Source organism: Pinus tabuliformis, chromosome 5_2, assembly GCF_031772625.1.
Source record: "Pinus tabuliformis cultivar Carrire ecotype Pingquan chromosome 5_2, CPIR1, whole genome shotgun sequence".
NCBI lineage: Eukaryota > Viridiplantae > Streptophyta > Pinopsida > Pinales > Pinaceae > Pinus > Pinus tabuliformis.
In genome coordinates this window covers 290,729,934-290,747,215 of record NC_142306.1, presented here as the reverse complement: position 1 = coordinate 290,747,215, position 17,282 = coordinate 290,729,934, and positions in this window count along the sequence as shown.

The following is a 17,282-nucleotide window of genomic DNA, read 5'->3' as shown; positions in this document are numbered from 1 at the left end:
TAAAAAGTTTGTTGTATCTAGAGATGTAATATTTCTGGAAGCATCCAAAATGGACAACGTTGTTGAGAGGCAACTTGATTGCATGGATAGCTTCACAAATGCAAAAACATTTCAAGAATTTGATAATTAGATTCCACATCTTGAAAGGGGGATTCCTATACTAATTCAACCTATGGAATCTTCTTCTGAAGCACACTCTCCCCCGCATGAAACTCCAACAACGAATGATACTTTGACTGATGTGATTGACAGAATTGGAAGACTCAATCTTGATTCAGTCCCAACTCAATCAATGGAGCAGCTTGGACCATCTCAAAAAGGTGCCCCAAAGTGGTAGACAAAGACACTTGAAAGTGTTCATCCCGATGAGGTTGGAAAGACATCAACTAGAAATTCAACCTGGCAAAATGGAGGTGTTGTAGATGACTTTGATTCACCTGTTGATATGGATGATTCTTATGATTGTGAATTGAATTTGTTTATAGATTTTGAACGAACTTCCTTCAAAGAAGCTACTTATAATGATGAATGGAAAGAAGCAATGCAAAAGGAGTATGATGCCTTGATAAAGAATGGCACTTGGAAGCTAGTTGATCCTCCATTGGGAACCAAACCAATTGGTTACAAGTGGGTCTACAAGAACAAGTATAAAGTTGATGGCTCACATGACAAGCACAAATCCAGGATTGTGGCAATAGGTTTTGCATAGAAGGAAGTGGTCAATTATGAGGAGAATTTTTCCCCGACAGAAAAATGGGCTACCATCGAGACACTCTTTGCCCAAGCATCTCAGAACAGTTGGAAAATCCATCAAATGGATTCAAAAACTGCTTTCTTGAATGGATATCTAAAGAGAATGTTTTTATGTCCCAACCTGAAGGATTTGTTGTAAAAAGACATGAACATAAAGTATGAAAACTTGTGAAATCCTTGTATGGCCTCAAACAAGCACCATGAGCCTCGTATGAAAAAGTAACTGAGCATCTTCTGAAACTCAATTTCAAACATTATGATCTTGATGATGTAACTTTGTTTGTCAAGAAAGTTGGAAAAACAGTTGTATATCTTGTGGTATATGTAGATGATCTTTTGATGACAGGGAACAATGAGAGATATATTGCATCCATAAAGAAGGAATTGAGGAAAGGTTTCGAAATGACTGATTTAGGCCTTGTTCATTACTATCTTGGTATTTAAGCAACTCAACATTCAAAGTCCATATTCCTTTCTCAAAAGAAGTACATTGGAGATCTGTTGAACAGGTTTGGCATGACTGAATGCAATTCTATGACTACTCCAATGGAACCAAACTTAAATCTCACATCCATTGAAAGAAAATAATTCATGGATGCAACAAAGTACATACAACTTGTAAGAATTCTCAACTACCTAACTACTACGAGACTAGGCATTTTGTTTGTTGTTGGAATCCTCTCTAGGTTTATACAAAAGCCTTGTGGAGGACATTGGTCTATTGCAAAAAGAGTTCTAAAGTACTTGAAGGGAACTCAAGACTTTGGAATCAAGTATACATAGGTGGGCGACTTCAGCTTACTTGGATACTCTGATTCAGACTTCGATGGAGACAAAGAAACTGGGGTATCTACTTCAAGTTATGCTATGACACTTGGATCAGAAGCTATCTACTGGAGATCATGCAAACAATGAGTTCCAACAGATTCCACAACAGAGGTAGAATATGTGGCAGCAGGTGAGGCAACAAAAGAAATTGTGTGGCTCAAGAACATTTTGGAAGATTTGTATGTAAAACAATTGCAATCAACTCCACTCATGGTTGACAACACCTCTGCAATAAAGTTGGCCAAGAACCCAAAGTTCCATGATCGAACAAAGCACATCAATAAAAAATATCATCTGATTCGACATCATGTTGAGGCCAAAACAATCCATCTTTTCCATTGTTCCACTAATGAGAAAATTGTATACATCTTCACCAAAGTGCTTGGAAGAGAGACACTTTAAAAATTCAGAACGATGCTTGGACTCACCAACATCCCTTCAGATTAGTGGGGACATGTTGACACCTAATCATAGGGATTGGGTGAATAATTGTAATTAGTGTAAATACATAATAAAGGAAATGAAGAGTCATCGAGAGATGAACTGAACAGTAACTCCCCATTGTATATAATATTGAACAACCTGAATGAATAATACGATTACATTTGATGAGTTACCCCCTGGTCTAACAACAAGAAATAGATGAATTTTTTGCTTTACATGTTGAAGAAGAGCACATTGACGAAATCAAATCAAGCGTGGATGATCAAGATTAACATTTTAAATATAAACTTGTTGACCATGATATCATTCAATTATCAAATAACTACTTTCTAAAAGGATTAGTTCCCATAGAAAAATTATTTGGTCATAATGATGTATCAAAAACTTCATTGCTAAATTCACAACAAGAAGATGTTCAGAACTATAATATCAGTAATTTTGAAGAAATCAGAAATGTTAAAACCTTAGCATCACTGCATCAAGAAATCAAAGACAAATATATCAATATTTTCAAACATTTTAGAGATGTATTTTCATGGTCATATCAATAATTGAAAACCTATGAAACAACCATTATTGAGCATAAAATTCCTCTCAAAACATAAGTTAAACCATTTCAGTAAAAATTAAGAAGAATAAATCTAGTCTTGCTCCTAATCGTTGAGGAAGAAATAAAAAATATATTGGGTGCAAAAATAATAGTTCCCTTAAGATATTCTTAATGGATAGACAACCTAGTACCTATTAGGAAGAAAAATGGAGAAAAAAGATTGTGTGTTGAAGTTAGGAATCTGAACAAATTGTCTTTAAAGGATAATTATTCATTACAAAAAATGGACCAATTACTTCAGAGAGTATCAGGTTCAAATAGGATTTCAATGTTAGATGGTTTTTCTGGATACGAGGGGATTCTGGTTAGTCCTGAAGACAAAGGAAAGAAAACATTTAAAACTCCATGGGGTACATTTATGTATGCCAATATGTGATTTGAATTAATAAACGTTGGAGCAACATTTCAAAGAGAAATAAATATGGAATTTTTTGGTAAGATAAACAAGTTTATCATCATTTCTATTAATGATTTAACTGTATTTTATGATTCTGATAATTAACATTTGAAACACTTGAGAAAAGTTTTTGAAAGATGCAGGAAATATGGGATTTCTCTTAATCCCAAGAATTCACTTTTTGTAATGAAAGAAGGAAACCTATTGGGAATATAACTTCAAAGGAAGGACTTGTAACTGATCCAAAAAGAGTCTCAACAATTGAGGTGATCAGTTTACCTAGAAACAAAAAGGAAATTCAATCATTTTTAGGAAAAATAAATTTCTTGAGAAGATTTATACCTAATTATGTTGAGATAGTCAAAGATATTACTGATATGCTTAAAAAGGGTCACGAAGTCAAATGGATAGTATGGTGTAGGTATTGTTTTTCATAAACAAGGAAGGCCATTTCATAAGTCCTAGTACTGGCTAGTTTAGATTATTCAAAACTTTTTAGTATCTTCTACTTTGCCTCAGATACTCCCATATAATTTGTTTTACTACAAAGGAATGATGATGGATATGAGAAACCAATTGCCTTTTTCAGTAAGGTGATGAGAGATGTTGAACTGAGATATAACATCATAGAGAAAGAATTATATGCCCTTGTGCAAGCTCTAAAAGAATTTAGGGTTTATGTCTTACATTTTCCTATAATTTGATATGTCCCCAACAATGCAGTAAAAGAAGTTCTAACTTAACCTGATACAAATGGAAAAAGGGGAAGATAGATTTCTAAGATACTTGAGTTTGATCTAGATATCATACCTAACAAATTGGTGAAAGGATATGGTTTAGCTAAGCTTTTGGCTAAATAAAATTGTAAGATACCTGGTATCAACACCATCATACAGATTTTAGGTGAGAAGAATCCACAAGAACCTTCTCAAATTTCAAGTGAGAAGAATTTCAGAAGAAACTTTTCAGATTTTAGGTGAGAAGAATCCACAAGAACCTTCCTCTAGTACAAATCATGTTCCTCTTCCTTTACGTATTGATGACAAATTTTTACTTTGAAATTGGTATAAAGACATAGTGCATTTTCTTCAAGATACAGAGTACCCTCCGAATCCATATCTCTTAGAATCAAGGCTATGAAGTATTGTATCATAAATTCCAATTTGTGTTGGAAGGATCCTTTGAATATCCTTTTATTATGTTTAACAGAAAGTGATACTGAAGGAGTAATTAAACAATTTCATCAAGGCATTTGTTCAAGGAATTATGCATGGAAGGAAACTGCATATAAAATATTGAGAGCAGGTTTTTATTGACCCAAATTGTTTGCACAAGTTGGAGCAAAGGTGAGGAGTTGTATCCCATGTCAAATATTTGTTAGAAAATGGAGGGTAGAAACACTTCCCCTTGTTCCAGTTTTAATTGAAGCATCTTTCTTACAATGGGGATTAGATTTCATAGGTGAAATAATTCCAACTTCCAACAACCAACATAAATGGATTTTAACTACCATTGATTAATTCCCCAAGTGGGTAGAAGAAATCCCTATTAATAGTGTAACTAATATAGTAGTGGTGAGATTCAACGAAGAAAATATATTGTCTAGATTTGGGTGTCCAAAGAAAGTAGTTAAATACAAAGCATAGGATTTCAACAACATTAAAATGATAGAATTTTGTCATAAATATCATATTTAATTACATCATTCTATGTCATATTACCCAAAAGGTAATCGGTTAGCATAATCATCAAATAAAAGTCTAGTTAAGGTTATCAAGAAAGTATTGGCATGTCACGAAAGATATGAGATAGTCATCTCAAATATGAAGTTTAGGCAAACAAAGTATCACCCAAAATATATACTCACAAATCCCCTTTCCAATGTTTATATGGGATTGAAGCAATTTTCCCTACATAGTTAGCACTTCCAGTCATGAAATTTTTACAGGAATCATATGAAGAGGCTGATGATTTTTCAAGGAGAATCAATCATATTGTTTAGCTAAGCCTAGACATAGATGAAGTTCAGCACAAACTTCGTCAATATCAAAATGAAATGAAAATTTTGTTTGACACGAAGGCTAGAGAAAGAGATTTTAGATAAGAATATTTGATTCTAAGATGGTATGTGAGAAGACTGGAAAGAGGCAAGCATGGAAAGTTTGAGAATTTGTGGTTGGGACCACTCACCATTGCAGAAGTAAAGGGTAATAATACATTCATTCTATGTAACTAGGAAGGACAATATTCTTCATTTCCATTCAATGGGAAATACCTCAAACACTACATTCAATGTTAAATGCTTGTAACTATGATCATTGTAAATTTCTGGTTTTCTTTAAATTTCAACATCAAAGTATGTTTTTCATAGCAAAGAATCCATAGCCCAAGGAGAAGGCACATGGATATGCAATTTCTCTGCATCCCATAGACAAAAGCAGTCCCTAAATGGAGCCGATGTTGCAACTTATTTTTACATGATTTTTACCCTAGTTTGTTTTCCACTTTTCCCTTTAGGTTAAAAAAAATATAGAAAAGAGAATAAAAATAAAAATAAAAAATGAAAATCTAATGAAAGAAGGAAAAGAAAAGAAAAAGTCAGTAAAAAGAAATAAAATATAGAAAATAAAAAAAAATGAATGAAAAAGCGATTAATATATATATATATATATATATATATATATATATATATATATATATATATATATATATATATATATATATATATATATATATATATATATATGAAAAATAAATAGAAATATATGCCTAAGTTAGAATGCTAGTTAAAATATCGATTGATTTATTCATTTTTGTTATTATTTTAATCCTTATATTTTTCCAAGGATTTTTAAATCTATAAATAAAGTGACTAGAAATTACGTTGGATAGTGATTAAGTAGGATTTGAAAGCAATATATGAGATTGGGCCCACCCGGATCAAAACCTCCCCAACCCCAGTCGCATCTTCAGAATTTAACGTGGGGGGTCTGCAAAGCGGTTTTCTCAATCCCATTGTTGGATACATGGCAAACCAACATTCATTGCAGTACCCCCCTCAATAAAATGACATACCACCCATATCAGCCCCCCTGCAAACCATTCTCCAACCATTCCTCTTCCTGTTTTGTCCACTCGACATTCTTCTGCTAAGTTTAACTATCACCAACTCTTGCCACTAAACTGGTAGATGACGGTTGGCGCAACATTTACAACTGCCAATGTCTCATTCCATTAAATCACACGTGCAAATAAATGTTACCCTTCAAACTGTTATTCCACCCCTAATAAAACATTTCCATCTATTCAATTAAAACCAGTGGAGTTCTGTCAGTTTCTACAACTTGAAGAACACCTATGTCAAAGAAATTCGAGTGAACAATGACCTCTGACCATTTTTTTCAGCCTACAATCATCCTATAATCAGGTAAATCCTTATAAATTTTCTTAGTATTTTGGTTTCCCCAATGTCTTCAGATAAAGGAAAGTAAAAAATTGTTGCAGATAATCCCTTCTTACCCTATGTAATTAACCTCAATGAACTCACATTAGTGTATACTCATTTTAAAATTGTAGAAACTAATTGTGAATTTGATCTATATGAACTTCAAAATTGGGCTTTTCAAAAGTACCAAGACACCAGTGATGAATTTTATTTTTGGGAGTCCCTATTACCTCAGTTTTGTTTCCCACAAACCTACCATTTTCCAGAGATTGTTTCTTGGTGTGGAGCTTGATAGTTACCTATTCAAAGAGTTATGATAGCACAGAACACTGCAACCCTTTTTTATGTGACTTCTAAATCAATTTTCCAAGCCCTCCAACTGAATCACCAAGACCCTTTGCATCTGGTTTCTATTGATACTTCTTTTGAAATTTACCAAAAAATGTCATTTTCATACATAGCTCATATCTTTGAATCTTTCTTGCCTGAGAATTCTAAATTACCTAGGACAAATCCTCCCTATTTTGTTGCTATGTGCCTTCAATTTTCTAGGCATGTCATTTCCTTAGTTTCATGTCTATTAGGATACCCTACAGACCAATGGGCTGATGAAGTCATCTTGGGTTTTCTGTCACTTTTCTTTTTTGGTTAAAAACCCTCAATAATATTCAACTACAGTCAGCTTCTGCCTAATATGATTCATGATAAATTCTTGAAGTTAAGTGGAGAAGGCTCCTTCAAACATCAGTCAGTTCTAATGTACTTGTTTCTATGTCATTAGGCTGACAGATTTAAGTTCCCTATGAAAAATATGGATGTTGCATGTGCCCCATAGTCAATCATTCACTGGAAGCCATTAGTGAGCAAGACCTTTGTATAATCCTCATTTAGTGATTTTGTTAATCAATTCCTATACATGGAAATTTTTTTATTAAATAGTGATGTTGTTCCTATAATTTCAACTGAAATTAAGAGCATTTTACACATGAGTGAGCATACTAAAGTGGGTGACTCGTATTTATACAAAACTTTTACTGTGATTAGGATTTATGGATGTGAATTACAACCATACAAGTTTCCTATATTCCTCTCAATGGGAATTTTTTCTTTTGAGTATATTAGGCAAATGATGAATGTAGATGATGCTCACTTTGTTGCTAGTAAATAAAAAACACGGCTTAAGTTGAAAGCACAGGTCAGTCCTTTTATATGCAATACAAGAGTTGCAACAAAAGAGGTTAATGTTTTGTTAAAATAGATGAATTTCAAATTTAGTTTCGGTTGGTCTTATGACCCATTGGAAATTATATCTTCAATAACAGTTGCACATAAATCAACTCCTTATGCTCATGTGCCTAAACCTGAAATTGAGCAGTATGCAAATCAAGATGATTGGGATGAGGATACTTTACTAGACATTTAGGAGATAATGTCTAGTAAAACAATACCGGAGACTCCAATAAGGACAAAGAAAGAACTAAAGAGGCCAAGAGAAAATGTATCATCAATAGGTTCAAATTTGCAAGCCTTAGAGTTGCAGGAATCATAATTTCAAGACATTAAAAGGAAGAAAATTATAAAACTTAATGAAGAATCTTCATAAGCTCAAAATTCTAAAGAGTTTACTACAGTTATATTTTCAACAAAATATCCCTTTTCACTATAATAGGTATAAGAAACCAAATCTTCTTCGTCTTCACCTTCCTCTCCTTCTTCAAGGTAGCAAAATATATTTTCTAAATTCTTAGAAATGTAAAAGAAGAATGAAGCACTCAGGACTTCCACATATGCAGAATTTGGGAAGAAGTCTTCCTCAACACATACAAGGTTTCTTTCAGCATTAGACAACGAGAAGAGATAGTCTCAATTGGCACTTATGGAATCAAAGATCCCTGTACCAAGAACAACTAAGGATTAAAAAACTTATATGTTTTCTTTTGACACCAAACAAATTCATCCGATACATCAAATTGATCTACACAAGCAAGAAGGGTAGATTATTTACTCTTCCTTGACAAGTTCTTCCATGACAACTTCTAAGCTCCAAGCATCACTTAATAATATTCATCCTCAACTAAAACTAGAAAAATGTCTTATTTTGCTAAAGATACAACAATCAAAGGGCTTGAAGATCTTGTTTTAAAATTGGGATTAGATACTAAAGATAATAAGGCAGAAGAAGAAATAATTAAGAATAGAAATGTTGATATTCAAGCATTAAGGAAACAGATAAAACTTCCCACCTCTAAACATCCATAATCACAAGAATTTGACCAATTGTAAAAGGGAAAAGAAATATGCATAAATTGATTGTTGAACAGAACATGCAGATTGAGAATATGGAAGAAGAAATAGAGAATTTGATTAAGGAAAGAGAGAAACAACTCAGTACTTCAGCTTCCATGCCCATAGTGACAACTTCTATAGCAGGTACTTCTACAATAGGCACATCTACAACAACAATAACAGTAGAAACAAAATGTATTGATTTAGCAGAGAAATTTTCAAAGGCCATGGGAGACTTATCTTTGAAAGATCAAGAAATTTAGAAACTTAAGATGAAACTTGAAAAGATTGAAGAACAGAAAATTAAGTTTGGTAAAGCATATTTCGCTGAGATTCAAAAGAATTATAAGTTAACTCAGGAATTAGAAATTTATGAGAATGAATCATTGATTGCACAAACTATAGTTTAGGCCATATAAAACATCTCCATTGATATTAATGTATCAGTGACTGAGTTATGACCTTCCATTGAAATTATTTTTGAACAAGAAGATTTTTTGCATAGATCAAAAGAAGCAATAGCAGAAATAAGTGAAGACATGGACCACAAACTAGGAGATGTCACAAGAATAATAAAAGTCTCAAACTCCAAAACAAAGGATGAAATTGAAGAATTTGGGATTGAATACAAAACTAAAGTTGTCTTGGAGGAAATAAAAGATTTAAACAAGAAGAACTTGATGTTACAACTTGAAAATAAGTGTTAGAACCTAGAAGATTAGATCAAAAAATTTCACAAAAAATTCAATGCGCTACATCAGAAAGGACTTCCATGTTTGCAAGGTATAGGAGGAGAATTGATTCCACTTGAACATTATTATCACATGTTACATGAGATAGCAGTGGACAAGACTAAGTTTTCCAAAATAAAAGGAATCATAATTGGAAAAGCTTTCATCGAAGTCTTAAGTTGTGATTTGTTCATTCAGCATGAAATTAAGCATTTGTTTCTAACTAGGCCTACTTTTAAAAATTATATTGAAGTTGATGAGTCATACAAAAAATTATTAAATTTTTCTATCCTTGATGACAAGAGATAGGATAAATTATGTGAGCTTGTCGAATTAACAAAATGCTAAATTTCAGGAGTAGACAATAGATAAGCAGTATCAAAAAATAGATTAACAGGGACAGTGAACAGAAAAACATATTTTTAGCTATATTCATTAAATAGGAACCATCGAAATCTATGCAAAGTGTTCAAATAAATTCAAATTTACTATTTTTGACTACTATTTTTGTAATATCCTTGTTATTTTGGATGATATTATATTTTGTAATAAATTTTAATTCAAGTCTAGAGATTTTGAGTCAAACTCAACAAGTATTTTGTAATTCAAAAGTCAAAGGGTTGTACCCTTGTGATGAACTAGTGACATGCTTATAATTTTCTAAGTTATTTCTGAAGCTAATAGAAGGATTATCGATTCATTCTTAGCCCACTTGTGTATCTCTGTGACCTCTTGTGGTTATTCAATTATGTTTTCATTTTTATTTTCTTTACACATGTTCAAGTTAACATAAAAGTTTAGGTAGGACTAAATTGAATGTCAATCTCTCTAAAAGCTCGTGAAAAGTTATAATTAATAAAATAGATTAATTAACTGAAACTATATGTCTTGGTTAATTCCCCTAAATATTTTAATTGTTGCCTTATGTCATCTCTTGCACATGTACTATTTGGATATAGAAAACTTATATACACATCTATTGTATATAACAAATTAGATATTCAATATGAATGTTTAAGGAATTATCTATATTCTTAAATTTTACTTTCCAAATCATTTTAAATATTAATTCTCTCAAGAAAAAAGAATCGCCCCTTCTGTTTTCTCATAAATACTTAGCATTTACATCTGTTTCAAATTTTAAATCATTAGGCATCCATTTAAAATCAAGAAACTTGATATGGACTCCTATGTTGTCCTTTCAAGATGAGTGGTTAAGAAAAATGCCACAGGGGGTATACTCTGTCAAATCTCGAGGTCCCTCAAACCCATGAGATCTAAGGCTTAATTCCTCACCTTGGAAGCTCAAAGAGAGCAGAGGTGCCTAGATTAATGTCCTTGATCAGCCCAATCCCTTACCCAAGAGGGTCACATCAATCAATCCAAGTTTCTCTCTAAAGTTAAAAAACATATCAAAGTGTTCATATATCATACCGGCACAAACAACTCATTGAAGAGGACCAAGAATAACAACTCTTTGTTATTTCCTATTCATTAGTACATCAAACGTTAGAGAAAATACATGTGAAAAAGAAAATAATGCCATATTCATCCTTTCTCCCTCTCACATAAGGAGGCAACATTCACAAGCCTAATCTTGTCTCATACAAGAACATTCTCTCAATTGATGAAGACGACTTTGTCTAGCTCAGAGATCATATGAGGGTCCATTTTACTTATTACTAACACTAATACATCAATGCATTTGAGCGTGACATAAAAGTTCTTCTATACAAGAGGTGGATCCTGATACTCCATGGTATAAACTAGTCATGTTAGCAAAGAGCGATTAGCTCATCAAATAAATAATCAAAGAAATATTTTAAATAACATCGGATGTTCATTATTTCATTCTACAATCATGGGACTTCTAATTATCAACCAGAAACAATTATTAGGTGTCGAGATGTCATTAAGGGTCTATCTCTCTAAATTGGAAGAACCTTTAATCATAATCAATCAATACATCAACATGTCTATCATATGTCATCCATCAACAGAACTATCAGATCACACAGTGAAAATATATCAAGTTCTCATATGTACATACATTATAGCCATGATAACTCATCATCAACCATTTCATTGTCACATATGAACATTTCGTCAAACATCCATCATGGTCACATCATCACCTCCTTATTATACAAATATTTAGTTAGAGTCATAACATCATCAATTTAGGGTATCCATTTTTTCACATTGTCAAATTTACCATGTTGTTAGGATAGTATAGCAGTTATATCTTATCAAGGACTTATAAATATTACCAAGAAAATAGTGAGTAGATCAGTATTACAACCACAATATTTCCATCAAGGTTATCATACTCATTATAGGAATTGAAAATAATATCAAGTTACCACACATCAAAATCAATGTTTTTGTCCTTACTTTTCAAAATCACATGACATGTATCCAAATGCCATATATCAAGGAGATCATTTTAACTATTACTATAGAGTGTATCAATATATTACATTTACCAGAAATCAAACACACTTTCATATGCATGTGACTCACATGCATGAATTATGTCATTCATGAGGGTGATATTCTTGTCATAATCGAGGGTTCAACTTGAAATCCAACATTGCAGCTAAATCATAATACTAAAAGAGTATACTATACATACCTTGTAATATTTAGATATGTTTATCAACTTGTATCACTTATATGCCATTGAGGGCTATAACACTTGCATGCTATAGATGCTTTGTCAACTTTCATATCTACTACAACTTCCTTTTTTTCTCCACCAAATTCTTCGAGTACTAGCTTTTCTCTTGTAGTATTACCTCTATTAGTTATATTTTCCAGCATCGTTTAGTATCTATATCATCCTCAAGAAGGATATTCTTATCATATATTTATCACGAAGTTAGAAGTAAATACTAAAATATTTTTTCAAGAGGAATAAGCAATGATCAAAACAGTAAATCTAAAAAAAATAATGTCATATAGAAACAACATAAGTCCAAAAGGTGTTTATCCTTAATAAGATTTGAAGGAACTAATTAGCTCCCTCTTGATCCAATCTCTACGAGTCAATTTTTCCTACAAAAGAAATGTATCAAAAATATACCTATCATGGGGTGCCACAAGTCTTCAATCATATATCAATAAAAGAGGGGATCCCTCAACTTGGTATCATAATTTGACTTTATCAATACCAACAGAGACTAGCCCACCTAAGTTTACACTGAATCTTCAGGAGAATATCGAACAAGATCAAGAAAACAATCAAGAGATGAGCCCAATAGACACATCAAATCTAGATTAACATTTTCAAGCTTACGATCAACAATTAAAGTCTGCAGTCAACTATAAAAAATATCTCATGTCACAATTGCACAGATCTAGTGACCATGGGTGTGGCTATAGCTCTCCAACTACAGGGGGCACCCTATCAAGTGTGCGGCTACAATAAAAAATTATATGTTCCAACCCTGCAGCCATAAACACAATTATTCCTTTTTCCTCTACGGACTTGGGCATTACAATTTCATACTTCCACAAACTAGCTTCACAAACCAACACCACACCTTTATCATATTCGAGCTCTTCTCCCAAGCATATTTCAGGGGATTCTTCGAAGCCCTAGCCCTGTAATAGGTACCAAACACAAACTCATTTTATTAGAACAAGTTTTGCTAGGGTTTCCTTCAAACCCTAGAACTATTTTAGGTCTCTTCCCTCTTTTCTTTCTTTCATTAATGGTGTCTTTATAAGGGTTATATCCATGTATTTTCCTCTACCCAGTTCTGGTACCATGTTATTTTTTCTTAGGATTGTATTATTCTTTTCCTAACATATACAACTGCATTACATCATTTAGACATTTCTTTTAAACCACATAATTATAACATCATTACATCATATGCAATTATGGGAAAGAACAACATCATCACGAATACAAGAAAACAAATAAGGGAACATTAGAAGAAAGTAATGCTCACAAAGGGATAACAAAATTTGATCGGAGACGAGGGAAAAACCCCAAAAGGTATGAAACCCATAACTAAATTCTTGTTATTCTGTTAGATAATTTTTAATTGTTCACCTCAGATACAAAGTACATCGATCATGAGATACATCATTACATCAAGACTCCCAGGGCCAATTAGGGTTAGTTCATAACTTTGTTTGTTAATTGAAATTTCCTTTATATATATAGTCATGATATTGGATGGATATGACCATTATTAGAGCTGACTCGATAGTATTCAGAGGGAGAAATTCAAATTCAAATTTTTCTCTTAATATTTTTCTTTGATCTTATTATTGTAATTCATTTGACCAATTGAATTTTGGATTGGGGATATAGGGATTTGATTAGGAATTTATCCCTGGATATCTAATTTCAACACTTTCATCACAAGTTGGAAATATTTGTTGATGTGTATTGATGTGGAATCCAAGAAACCATACTTTTGTGCAATTTGAAAACCCTACATTTGTAGAAATTGAAATGCCTAGTAATGCGGACATTGCTAATTCTAGTTTTTTGGAATTTGAAAATCATATTTGGTGGCTAACATTTATTATTTTAGTGGATGTCATATTAATGGTTTGGATAGTATCCCTTCTGAAAATTTTTATTAATCTATGGTGATTAAGGCTAAGTTTATAAAACCTAGATTATGGCTAAGGTGAAATATGGATAAGTTCATTTTGTCATAACAGGTCAACATCAACATTTTATTTATAACATTCATTGGGATGCTATCCTTGTTCATTATATTTATGAATGTTATGAAGAGTTGAAATGTTTTATGGGTGAAATTTTTTCCGTTTATCATTGTGGGTAATTTGTACTCAAAACATTATAGAAGACTCCCAACAACACTTATAAGTGACATAATTTTAATTGATACCTCATAAGAAATATACATACAATTGATATGCTTCAAAATGAGACACATAATTGACATGCCATACTGTAAGATACCTATGATACATGAAAAATTTAAATGTTAATGTACCAAATCAAAACACAACATCCCTAATACATAAGTCAAAAGTCAAATCTATTTATATTCAATTTCAACGAACTCAAATTTTCCAGACAAAATATAATCTTGTTTGAAACTTTCATATATGAACTGTGTGGAAACTTTCCTTGTCTTAAGGAAAGGATAAAAATATGTTTCAGGTGGACACTCCACCCATCTTTAGGGACTAGAAAAACAAATGGATATTAAGCGTTGGAGTTGATCAACCTTATAAATAATTAAGGCATGAACACCAGAATAACGGTCATTAGGGTGAAAATATTAAAATTATGAACGATCAAACGGATGAAGGGTCAATAAATTTTAAAGGAAATCATAGAGATTAATTATCAAACAAATACTTACTAGAATATCTAAATAAATAAATCAATGAAAAATTAAACGAAAGTTAAATTAGAATAATATATCTTATTGATGATTATTATTAAATGGTAAAAGGTTTTGGAACATGATTATTATTATTAAGGGGAATGGTATAGAAATTTTAATTTTAATTCTTGAAAAATTATGTCAAATCTTGATATTTATTTAATTGTTTTTTTTTAATAAATAAAGAGTATTTCTATATATTAATATTATTATATGGTTAATAGTTTAGAGTTTATGTAGATAAATTATTATAAATATATTGAATGATAGGGGACTAAAGAGAGAGCGTTATTTTTATATAAATCAATCTATTTATGGTTAATCAAAAAATATATATTTAGATTAATGATCTAGAGAGAGAACTTAGTAATATATATATATATATATATATATATATATATTATATATATATATATATATATATATATATATATATATAATTTAGATCATTAATCTAAATATTTATTTTTTGATTAACTATAAATAAATTTACTTATATTAAAATAAATAAATTTATTTATAGTTAATCTAAAAATATATATTTAGATTAATGATCTAAATTATATATATATATATATATATATATATATATATATATATATATATATATATATATATATATATATATATATATATATATATATAGATAGATAGATAGATAGATAGATAGATAGATAGATAGATAGATAGATATAAAATTTAGATCATTAACATAAATATATCTTTTTAGATTAACTATAAATGAAATTGTTTAAAAGAAATGATTGAGTCAAGGCTTAGAATAATTTTAATTTGTTTAATATTATCTTTGGAATTTAACTATTCGTATATATAAATAATTTTTATTTCTTTATTTACTTTTGCTATAATTATCAAGATATTAGGTAAAATATATATATATTATTTATATCATTAATAGCATAAATTATTTTAGGAATAATTTTATATTCGTTTCCAAAATTTTCAAACAATAACAATATGAGTAATTGTGGGAGTTTCTACTCTTGAAAAAGGATATCGTTGCTAAGATACATAATGGAAATTCTTGCTGAGGAATGAGATAATGATAGCTACTTCCCGAGATAGAAAATATGGTGCCAAAAATTCCACATCATGGCTAGTGTACATAATTTTTCTCAATCACAATTTCAAACCTTCCTAGGTGCATCTCCATAATAGATCTCCCTCCTATTCTACATGGAGTAACATTAAACCTTCTTTGGTATTGGACTATTACGCCTCTCTAGCCTCAAAAATTGAAACAAAAACATACTCATTCATTTACCCATAGTTTAATTAGTTGATAAACTTAATAAATTCAATTACAATTGACCCTTTTTTTGTAAGATTAGAGGATTTAAATTATATTACTTTTAGAAAAATATTAAGTACAATATAGATGGATTGATCTGGTCTACTACTGGGGCAGCCAGACCAATAGCACAAAAGCAAAAATTTCATATTTCCCATATTTTTTTTAACCTGAATAAATGAGATTTTAAACTAGACATAGGGTTTTACATAAAAAAGTTACATAGACCAAGAAACCAAAACATGTTTTGAAACAAGTATGAGAACAAAGAATCAAGAAAGAGGGCTATCATTTTTCCTATAGCTACAAGTGGGTCATTAGTTTGTAGGTGCTTAATATGAGTTGGAGGAGAGGATTAATCTCCTACGGTTGGCTAAGGATGAGTGGTGGCTAGAATCATCTTGAGATTGTCATCCATGTTAGTCAAATTATCCTCCATATTTTCCATTCTTTCTAGGATCTCTGACATGTAAATGATGGGATCCTACTAGGTGTTAACCCTATCTGTGAATTTTCAGTCCATGAGTCTCTTTATATGCCAATACAAGTTGATATATTCATTTAAGTAGAGGTTCGTACCCTAATGAAGTTTCACATTTTGGGAGTCAAATCCTATGTTTCATGCTCCATAGATCATTTTGCATGAATATTATGGCCTAATTAACCTACCCTTCAATGTTAGGAATGGCTCACTACATGACATTGGGAATGAGACATTGATAGTGTTCCATGGTGGATCTAGTGGAATCTTAAGTAGGAGAGACATGAAAAGTGGATAGGGTAGGAGAGAGGGGCTAAGTCAATATCCCTCAGCGACAAATCACAATGGAGGTAGCAGAGGAACATAAAACCATTTTTGAATGAGAGGTGTGGGGGGGGGGGGTGTGGGGGGAGGGGGGGGTGTGGGGGGAGGGGGGGGGGTAAGGTTTTTGAGATAAACAATTACATTGGAAGTAATAATAAACTAGGGAAATTCTAACCCTTATGAATGAAAGAAATGGGAGAGGATTAAAACATTGAGGAGGGATATTTGAGGGAAATTATGACAAAAACCAAGCCAACAAAGGGCACATAGAGGTGGGAGATGAAATT